Genomic DNA, 11,087 nt, shown 5'->3' with positions numbered 1-11,087 from the left:
GCTTACAAGCAAAAACTCAAACAAGCAGGAAGTACCAGAGTGGTACAGAAGTGGTCTGAGAAAGCAGATGCTAAGCTACCAGACTGTTTTGCTAGTAAAGACTGGAATATGTTCCAAATTCATCCGATAACATTGAGCACTTTACCACATCAGTCACCGGCTTCATTAATAACTGCATCAACGACGTCATCCCCACAGTGAACGTACATATACAGTGCATTCGGAAAGTATTCAGACCCGTTGACTTTTTCCACATTTTGTTACGTTACAGCCTGAATCTACACACAATACCCCATATTGACAAAGCAAAAACAGTTTAGACATTTTTGCAAGTGTATAAAAGAAAATAGAATATCACATTTACGTATTCAGACCATTTACTCAATACTTTGTAGAAGCAGCGATTACAGCCTCGGGTCTTCTTGGGTATGATGCTACAAGCTTGGCACGCCTGTTTTTGGGGAGTTTCTCCCATTCTTCACTGCAGATTCTCTCAAGCTCTGTCAGGTTGGATGGGGAGCGTCTCTGCACAGCCATTTTCAGGTCTCCAGAGCTGTTCAATCGGGTTCAAGTCCGGGCTCTGGCTGGGCCACTCAAGAACATTCAGAGACTTCTCCTGAAGCCACTCCTGTGTTGTCTTGGCTGTGTGCTTAGGGTCGTTGTCCTGTTGGAAGGTGAACCTTCACCCCAGTCTGAGGTCCTGAGTGCTCTGGAGCAGGTTTTCATCAAGGATCTCTCTGTACTTTGCTCTGTTCATTTTTCTCTCAATCCTGACTAGTCTCCCAATCCCTGCCGCTAAAAAACATCTCCATAGCAGGATGCTGCCACCACCATGCTTGGCATTCAGGCCAAAGAGTTCAATCTTGGTTTCATCAGACCATAGAATATTTTTTCTCATGGTCTGAGAGTCCTTTAGGTACCTTTTGTTAAATTCTAAGCGACCTTTCATGTACCTTTTACTGAGGAGTGGCTTCCGTCTGGCCACTCTACCATAAAGGCCTGATTGGTGGAGTGCTACAGAGATGGTTGTCCTTCTGGAAGGTTCTCCCATCTCCACAGAGGAACTCTGGAGCTCTCTCAGAGTGGCCATCTCCCTGACCAAGGCCCTTCTCCCCCGATTGCTCAGTTTGGCCAGGTTGCTAGCGCTAGGAAGAGTCTTGGTGGTTCCAAACATCTTCCATTTAAGAATAATGGAGGCCACTGTGTTCTTGGGGACCTTCAATTCTGCAGAAATGTTTTGGTACCCTTCCCCAGATCTGTGCCTCAACACAATCCTGTCTCAGACCTCTGGACAATTCCTTCAACCTCCCTCATTGCTTGGTTTTTGCTCTGACATGCACGGTGTCACTGTAGGACCTTATGTAGAAAAGTGTGTGCCTTTCCAAATAATGTCTAATCAATTGAATTTACCACAGGGGGACTCTAATCAAGTTGTAGAAACAACTCAAGGATGATCAATGGAAACAGGATGCACCTGAGCTCAATTTCGAATCCCATAGCAAAGGGTCTGAATACTTATTTAAATAAGGCATTTCAATTGTAATTTTTTTACTACATTTGCAAACACCTGTTTTCGCTTTGTCGTTATGGGGTATTGTGTGTAGATTGAGGGAAACATTTATTTAATCAATTTTAGAATATGGCTGTAATGTAACAAAATGTGGAAAAGGGGAAGGGGTCTGAATACTTTCTGAATGCACTGTATCCCAATCAGAAGCCATGGATTACAGGCAATATCCGCACTGATCTAAAGGCTAGAGCTGCCGCTTTCAAGGAGCGGGACACTAATTTGGATGCTTATTAGAAATCCCGCTACGAACTCCGACGAGCCATTGAACGGGCAAAGCATCAATATAAGACTAAGATTGGATCCGACTACGCCGGCTCTGACGCTCGTCGGATTTGGCAGCGCTGCAAACTATCACGGATTACAAAGCTGCCCAGACGAAATAAATACCTTCTATTCCCGCTTCGAGGCATGCAAATATGAACCATGCATGAGAGCACCAAGACCTTCAAACAGGTTAACCTTCACAAGGCCGTGGGCCAGACGGATTACCAGGACACGTACTCGGAGCATGCGCCGACCAACTGGCAAGTGTCTTCACTGACATTTTCAACCTCTCCCTGACCCAGTCTGTAATACCTACATGTTTCAAGCAGACCACCATAGTCCCTGTGCCCAAGGACGCCAAGGTAACCTGTCTAAATGATTATTGCAACCCACACACTCACAGATACGTACACTGACTCTCCAACACACACACATGCATATTGACGCCACTCACACACAGTTTTGTTTTTTTATCCTTTTGGCGACCAAAAATCATATTTTCCCTAAGCCTAACACTATACCTAACCCTAACTTCTAAACCTAACCCCCAACCTTAACCCTAATTGTAACCATAAATCAAGTCAAATTTATTGGTCACATTTGTTTTAATGAACCTGAGCCTAAAATATAATTTTTCCTCATGGGGACTGACGAAATGACCCTACTTCTCAGAATTTTCCTTTGAGGACTTCTGGTACCCACAAGGATAATGAAACAAAAAAACACACACACACTTTTGCACTGCACATTGACTCGGTACTGGTACTGCTTGTATATAGCCTTGTTATTGATATCAATTGTGTTATTATTTTTGAATGTTATTTTCTTACTTTTAACGCCGCATTGTTGGGAAAGGGCTCGTAAGTAAGCATTTCACAGTAAAAGTATACAACTGTTGTATTTGGCACATGTGACAAAAGGTAGTTCCGCGCTATTTACTACCGAAGTGAGAAAATGCTCATTATTGTATTGTAGATGTCTCTGACCAAATAGTATGAGATAAATTCAATTCACAATGATGACCGTTTTTCAGAGCATTTCTGTTTGGTTTTTCTCTCCCGTGCACTGACGGACCACTCAATAGTGCAGAGAGTGATGCTTAAAAGTCACGTTCCCTCACATTCCAATTTGTCTAGATTAGAGCTACTACCCAAGCTAGCCAAGATATCACTTACTGGGCACTTTCAAAATCGAGATGAAAACATGAATACAATGTAACACAAACTAAATGTAATATGGTCCGAACTATAAATATCTCAGAATGAGTACTGCCGTTGACATACAGCAGCCCCAACACAATTATTAACACAAATATTCACCCACAATCCCATATCTGATGGTATTCCATTTTCAATAAGCATTTCAAATATCCTCTCTTAGACTTGTGCAGTCATTGATTAGACATGTCAGGAATTAGACTACAGATATTTGAGAGCCAAAATGGGCCAGTGAACAAACATATTGCATCATTGCACATGCAGTTTCAAATGAATAAGAAAGTTCAAGGCAAAGTTCACCAATGTTAAGATGGTGACCGTCAAACTATTCAATGTCTGGAATGCCTTGAGCTTTATATTGAAGTCATTGGACTAATAATGAAACTAGTCACTTTATTGCATATAGTTAGCAGATGAGCAGCTGGTCCTAATGGTAGTAAGAAGCTGCAGGTTTCTGCCATCCCTCTAGCCTGCTCTACTCTAGTCAGCGAGGCATTTCAGATGCTAGAGCAGGGTTTAGGTTTAGCTGGATTACCCTCCTACTCAGGCAGAGGGAGACAGGTGTTTTTTCCAACTCACTGCACAATAAATCCCCCATTCCCTGCAGTGGGGCTTGGGGTATTCACCGTTAGGAATGTGAGTGGCAACTTTCTTTCTGTAAGTTGCTGACTCTCCTCAGCTCTTACATTTGAGTAATTTAGCATATGCTCTTATCCAGAGAGACTTACAAAAGTGAGTGCATACATTTTCATAACTTTTCTTTTCTGCGTACTGTTCTCAGCAGAGCAAAGCTGGAGGAGGGACCTTGCTCTGCAGTCCTGACCTTTCCTCCTCTTCCTCAGGAACATGGCTGTGTTCTCCATCCCTGTGCTCTTCTCCACACACCTCTTCACTATGGCAAACCTCCCCCTGGAGAAAGATAGGGGACTTAATGTTGAAGGACAAGCCTTAATAATGAGCACACTGCCCCTTACAATAGGATCAAAACACATAGGACTACAACGTGATGAACCATTTCTTAATAGGTCTTAGAGAAGGCTAACTATAGTGATGATAGTGATTGTTGATGTTGATTATGCATTTTAGTGGATAATCAAGATTGTAATTTACATCCAACTGGTCTGTCTTCCCTTGATTAGAAATGTATAGTGAAATTGAATGATTGGGAAATGGGCAATAAGGTGGCACAGACCATCAAATGTTGTCATGGTCACTGAATAGGTCTTTGTCTCCCTGCATTCCTTCATGATTAAATCATTATTAAACCAATGCGACCTTCAAGCTCACCTAACCATTCATTTTAATTACCCACTTTAATGCCCAGAAAGAGAGCCTGGGTTCATCAATGACCTCATGCAGTATTATTGGCTGGCTAGCTGTCACATTGTGGCTCCCGGCTTAAGGCTCCAAAGACTGTCTCTATCCTCAGTTTATCACGTGCAGTGAGATTCAGGAGTCAGCAAATCAAGTCTTCATACATACACAAGTAAGGACTATAACATTTATCTAAACTATCTAGCATAAGGCCATACCCAATACTTTAACATAATTACAAGATGTTTTCCAACTGTTGTAAATAAGTGTGTTAGTAGTAGTAGGTTCCGAGTAGTGCCATCCATGCCTCGATCCAGTTATTCACAGAGGTATGTCTCTAGCCTTTAGCCCTGGCTGACGTTGTAAACCCTGACGCTGATAAACCCATTGATGGTCTCAGTGAGAGTCACACTGAGGACCAGGTGCATGGGCTCTCAGCTGTGTGCATATGAGAAAGTGATTATAAAGCACAGGGTAGGTGGGTTAAGGTGAGAAGACACTCAGCCCAAACAGGATCACTCACCACAAATTAATGATCTTGAAAAAAAACAATAACTTAATATATATATTTACCTGACTAAGTGTTTACACGACTACCTGGACAAAATTGGCCCTGGCAAAACGTCCATGAGGGACTAAATTCAGCTCATTCCCAAGAGGCCTGAATACAGCACTCAAACTCATGTTATAAAGCCTGTGTGACTTGTAACTTATAAAAATGAAACTCCCACAAGCTATTTTACACATGGCCACTCCTACACACATGGTCACTCCTACACACACAAACACACACTTAGATACTACTGCACTGTTGGAGCTAGGAACACAAGCATTTCACTACACCTGCAAGAAGATCTGCTAAATATGTGTATGTGACCAATACAATTAGATTTGATTTGACACACACACTTTGATAAACTAGCACAGAAGAGCGCTAATGATAAGTCACTAGTGTGTTTCCCCAACATCTCCAGGTTAAAGGTATGGTATGCAGCTACGAGAGGTCTGGCTCAAACTGGATTACAACATATTACCTCTGAATCGCAGACAGCTTGGCAGCCCAATTAGTATGGCTTAGCCTACTCCTCTGTTGCACTGACCAAATCAAATGTTATTGGTCACATACACATGGTTAGCAGATGTTAATGCAAGGGTAGTGAAATGCTTGTGCTTCTAGTTCTGTGCAGTAATATCTAACAAGTAATCTAACAATTCCACAACAACTACCTAATACACACATCTAAAGGGGTGGATGAGAATATGTACATAGAAATATATGGATGAGCGATGACCGAGCAGCATATGCAAGATGCAATAGATGGTATAAAATACAGTATATGCATATGAGTTGAGTAATGTAAGATATGTAAACACTATTAAAGTGGCTTTATTTAAAGTGACTAGTGATCCATTTATTAAAGTGGCCAATGATTTGAGTCTGTATGTAGGCAGCAGCCTCTCTGTGTTAGTGCTGGCTCTCTGTTAGTGATACTATGTTGACTAATTACATTATTTAAGGGAATGAACTCACACTAGTACTGAACCTGGCCAACTGTAGTTTACAACTCAACAAGTTATGCACGGGAAAAGATTGTAATACTGTAACTTGTCTCAGCTGTCCAGATAAACCATGAAAAAAGATAAATCGATAAGAGTGCTAATCAAAGAGTGTCCATGGTTTTGGAATAGATTACATGCTTTTGCCCATGCTTTGGCATGACAAATCTCCTGTGACTTCAGTTCTCTTTATTTTCGGTATGTCAATGGCCAGATTCACTTGCCAGTCTTGCACCCACAGCTGGGGAAAATGACTAGTCAATGGGGATCTGTAATTGTATTTCTTTGTCATCCTGAGAATTTGGTTTGCTTTCTGGTGCAATGTCAAATACCTGAATCTATGTTAAAAACAAAATAGTCCTTGATCTATAGTAAATTATTAGATTGACATACATCCAATGGATGGTGCCTGAAGTTGTTACCACATTGAACATTGATTGAAAAGGATTGATTGGATGATTGAAAGCATCCCAAGTTAGGAACACGATTAGAATATTATACACCAGGCAGAAAATAGCCTGTAGCTTTTTTAATAACCCCCAACCTCTTTGCCAGGTATAACGTTGTACACGGCCTGAAATGGCTCTGTCCTGATTGGGGTTTTGATGCTGTCCAGAAGAAGCGCAGTGGCTCCCCGGTTCGTCTCGACCTGAGGGTGGCTTCTCTCGTTGATGATCCATGGACTGGCTGGTGGAATCATTCTTGGTTAACTTGATGAATACTCTGTATACAGAAATGCGCACTGTTGTGAGCGTAGCAAAGTGTCCTTTCTTTTACTGCGTTTTGGAGAAGTTTTCCAGTTAGGGCATTTCTGACCAAATTTACAAATGTAATTCTAGCCAATCACCCTGTGTTTAAGTGTCACGTTCTGGCCTTTATTTCCTTTGTTTTGTCGTTATTTAGTATGGTCAGGGTGTGAGTTGGGGTAGGCAGTCTGTTTGTTTTTCTATGATTTTGGGATTTCTATGTTTTGGCCTAGTATGGTTCTCAATCAGAGGCAGGTGTCATTAGTTGTCTCTGATTGAGAATCATACTTAGGTAGCCTTGGTTTCACTTAATTTTTGCATCGCCCGATCCGGCGCTTACTCATTTTAGACCATTCCATTGGTCGTAAAAAATAAAAATAAAATATTTTTTATTTCACCTTTATTTAACCAGGTAGGCTAGTTGAGAACAGGTTCTCATTTGCAACTGCGACCTGGCCAAGATAAAGCATAGCAGTGTGAACAGACAACACAGAGTTACACATGGAGTAAACAATTAACAAGTCAATAACACAGTAGAAAAAAAAGGGGGAGTCTATATACAATGTGTGCAAAAGGCATGAGGTAGGCGAATAATTACAATTTTGCAGATTAACACTGGAGTGATAAATGATCAGATGGTCATGTACAGGTAGAGATATTGGTGTGCAAAAGAGCAGAAAAGTAAATAAATAAAAACAGTATGGGGATGAGGTAGGTGAAAATGGGTGGGCTATTTACCAATAGACTATGTACAGCTGCAGCGATAGCTGATGTTTGAAGTTGGTGAGGGAGATAAAAGTCTCCAACTTCAGCGATTTTTGCAATTCGTTCCAGTCACAGGCAGCAGAGTACTGGAACGAAAGGCGGCCAAATGAGGTGTTGGCTTTAGGGATGATCAGTGAGATACACCTGCTGGAGCGCTTGCTGCGGATGGGTGTTGCCATCGTGACCAGTGAACTGAGATAAGGCGGAGCTTTACCTAGCATGGACTTGTAGATGACCTGGAGCCAGTGGGTCTGGCGACAAATATGTAGCGAGGGCCAGCCGACTAGAGCATACAAGTCGCAGTGGTGGGTGGTATAAGGTGCTTTAGTGACAAAACGGATGGCACTGTGATAGACTGCATCCAGTTTGCTGAGTAGAGTGTTGGAAGCCATTTTGTAGATGACATCGCCGAAGTCGAGGATCGGTAGGATAGTCAGTTTTACTAGGGTAAGCTTGGCGGCGTGAGTGAAGGAGGCTTTGTTGCGGAATAGAAAGCCGACTCTCGATTTGATTTTCGATTGGAGAATTTTGATATGAGTCTGGAAGGAGAGTTTGCAGTCTAGCCAGACACCTAGGTACTTATAGATGTCCACATATTCAAGGTCGGAACCATCCAGGGTGGTGATGCTAGTCGGGCATGCGGGTGCAGGCAGCGATCGGTTGAAAGCATGCATTTGGTTTTACTAGCGTTTAAGAGCAGTTGGAGGCCACGGAAGGAGTGTTGTATGGCATTGAAGCTCGTTTGGAGGTTAGATAGCACAGTGTCCAATGACGGGCCGAAAGTATATAGAATGGTGTCGTCTGCTTGGAGGTGGATCAGGGAATCGCCCGCAGCAAGAGCAACATCATTGATATATACAGAGAAAAGAGTCGGCCCGAGAATTGAACCCTGTGACACCCCCATAGAGACTGCCAGAGGACCGGACAGCATGCCCTCCGATTTGACACACTGAAATCTGTCTGCAAAGTAATTGGTGAACCAGGCAAGGCAGTCATCCGAAAAACAGAAGCTACTGAGTCTGCCGATAAGAATATGGTGATTGACAGAGTCGAAGGCCTTGGCAAGGTCGATGAAGACGGCTGCACAGTACTGTCTTTTATCGATGGCGGTTATGATATCGTTTAGTACCTTGAGTGTGGCTGAGGTGCATCCGTGACCGGCTCGGAAACCAGATTGCACAGCGGAGAAGGTACGGTGGGATTCGAGATGGTCAGTGACCTGTTTGTTGACTTGGCTTTCGAAGACCTTAGATAGGCAGGGCAGGATGGATATAGGTCTGTAACAGTTTGGGTCCAGGGTGTCTCCCCCTTTGAAGAGGGGGATGACTGCGGCAGCTTTCAATCCTTGGGGATCTCGGACGATATGAAAGAGAGGTTGAACAGGCTGGTAATAGGGGTTGCGACAATGGCGGCGGATAGTTTCAGAAATAGAGGGTCCAGATTGTCAAGCCCAGCTGATTTGTAAGGGTCCAGGTTTTGGAGCTCTTTCAGAACATCTGCTATCTGGATTTGGGTAAAGGAGAACCTGGAGAGGCTTGGGCGAGGAGCTGCGGGGGGGGTGGAGCTGTTGGCCGAGGTTGGAGTAGCCAGGCGGAAGGCATGGCCAGCCGTTGAGAAATGCTTATTGAAGTTTTCGATAATCATGGATTTATCGGTGGTGACCGTGTTACCTAGCCTCAGTGCAGTGGGCAGCTGGGAGGAGGTGCTCTTGTTCTCCATGGACTTCACAGTGTCCCAGAACTTTTTGGAGTTGGAGCTACAGGATGCAAACTTCTGCCTGAAGAAGCTGGCCTTAGCTTTCCTGACTGACTGCGTGTATTGGTTCCTGACTTCCCTGAACAGTTGCATATCACGGGGACTATTCGATGCTATTGCAGTCTGCCACAGGATGTTTTTGTGCTGGTCGAGGGCAGTCAGGTCTGGAGTGAACCAAGGGCTGTATCTGTTCTTAGTTCTGCATTTTTTGAACGGAGCATGCTTATCTAAAATGGAGAGGAAGTTACTTTTAAAGAATGACCAGGCATCCTCAACTGACGGGATGAGGTCAATGTCCTTCCAGGATACCCGGGCCAGGTCGATTAGGAAGGCCTGCTCACAGAATTGTTTTAGGGAGCGTTTGACAGTGATGAGGGGTGGTCGTTTGACTGCGGCTCCGTAGCGGATACAGGCAATGAGGCAGTGATCACTGAGATCCTGGTTGAAGACAGCGGAGGTGTATTTGGAGGGCCAGTTGGTCAGGATGACGTCTATGAGGGTGCCCTTGTTTATAGAGTTAGGGTTGTACCTGGTGGGTTCCTTGAGGATTTGTGTGAGATTGAGGGCATCTAGCTTAGATTGTAGGACTGCCGGGGTGTTAAGCATATCCCAGTTTAGGTCACCTAACAGAACAAACTCTGAAGCTAGATGGGGGGCGATCAATTCACAAATGGTGTCCAGGGCACAGCTGGGAGCTGAGGGGGGTCGGTAGCAGGCGGCAACAGTGAGAGACTTATTTCTGGAGAGAGTAATTTTCAAAATTAGTAGTTCGAACTGTTTGGGTATGGACCTGGAAAGTATGACATTACTTTGCAGGCTATCTCTGCAGTAGACTGCAACTCCTCCCCCTTTGGCAGTTCTATCTTGACGGAAGATGTAATAGTTGGGTATGGAAATCTCAGAATTTTTGGTGGCCTTCCTGAGCCAGGATTCAGACACAGCAAGGACATCAGGGTTAGCAGAGTGTGCTAAAGCAGTGAGTAAAACAAACTTAGGAGGAGGCTTCTGATGTTGACATGCATGAAACCAAGGCTTTTCGATCACAGAAGTCAACAAATGAGGGTGCCTGGGGACATGCAGGGCCTGGGTTTACCTCCACATCACCCGCGGAACAGAGAAGGAGTAGTATGAGGGTGCGGCTAAAGGCTATCAAAACTGGTCGCCTAGAGCGTTGGGGACAGAGAATAAGAGGAGCAGGTTTCTGGGCATGGTAGAATATATTCAGGGCATAATGCGCAGACAGGGGTATGGTGGGGTGCGGGTACAGCGGAGGTAAGCCCAGGCCCTGGGTGATGATGAGAGAGGTTGTATCTCTGGACATGCTGGTTGTAATGGGTGAGGTCACCGCATGTGTGGGAGGTGGGACAAAGGAGTTATCAGGGGTATGAAGAGTGGAACTAGGGGCTCCATTGTGAACTAAAACAATGATAACTAACCTGAACAACAGTATACAAGGCATATTGACATTTGAGAGAGACATACAGCGAGGCATACAGTAATCACAGGTGTTGAATTGGGAAAGCTAGCTAAAACAGTAGGTGAGATAACAACAGCTAATCAGCTAGCACGACAACAGCAGGTAAAATGGAGTTGACTAGGCAACGGGGCCAACAGATAAATAACATCTCCACCCACCTTGGGCAATCTTGGAAAACAAAACATTTCCGAGTTAAAGGAGCAGGGAGGAGGCTTGAAGGAATTCGATGTCCCTGGCATGCCCCTTGTGAACGGGGTTAGCATGGATTTTATTCATTTTGAAACCGGGCCTCCCAAAAGTGAACCGGGTGCCCCTGTCAAAGACGGCGAAGTCGGCTGAAAACAAAAGTGAGGTATGTCAAGCACGTGGAGTAATTAGTTAAGATTGTGTTTACACATGCATAAGGGTTTGCTCTTTATTAA

The sequence above is a fragment of the Oncorhynchus nerka genome, linkage group LG9b (genome assembly GCF_034236695.1).
Source record: "Oncorhynchus nerka isolate Pitt River linkage group LG9b, Oner_Uvic_2.0, whole genome shotgun sequence".
Taxonomy (NCBI): Eukaryota; Metazoa; Chordata; class Actinopteri; order Salmoniformes; family Salmonidae; genus Oncorhynchus; species Oncorhynchus nerka.
This window is presented reverse-complemented; position numbering follows the sequence as displayed.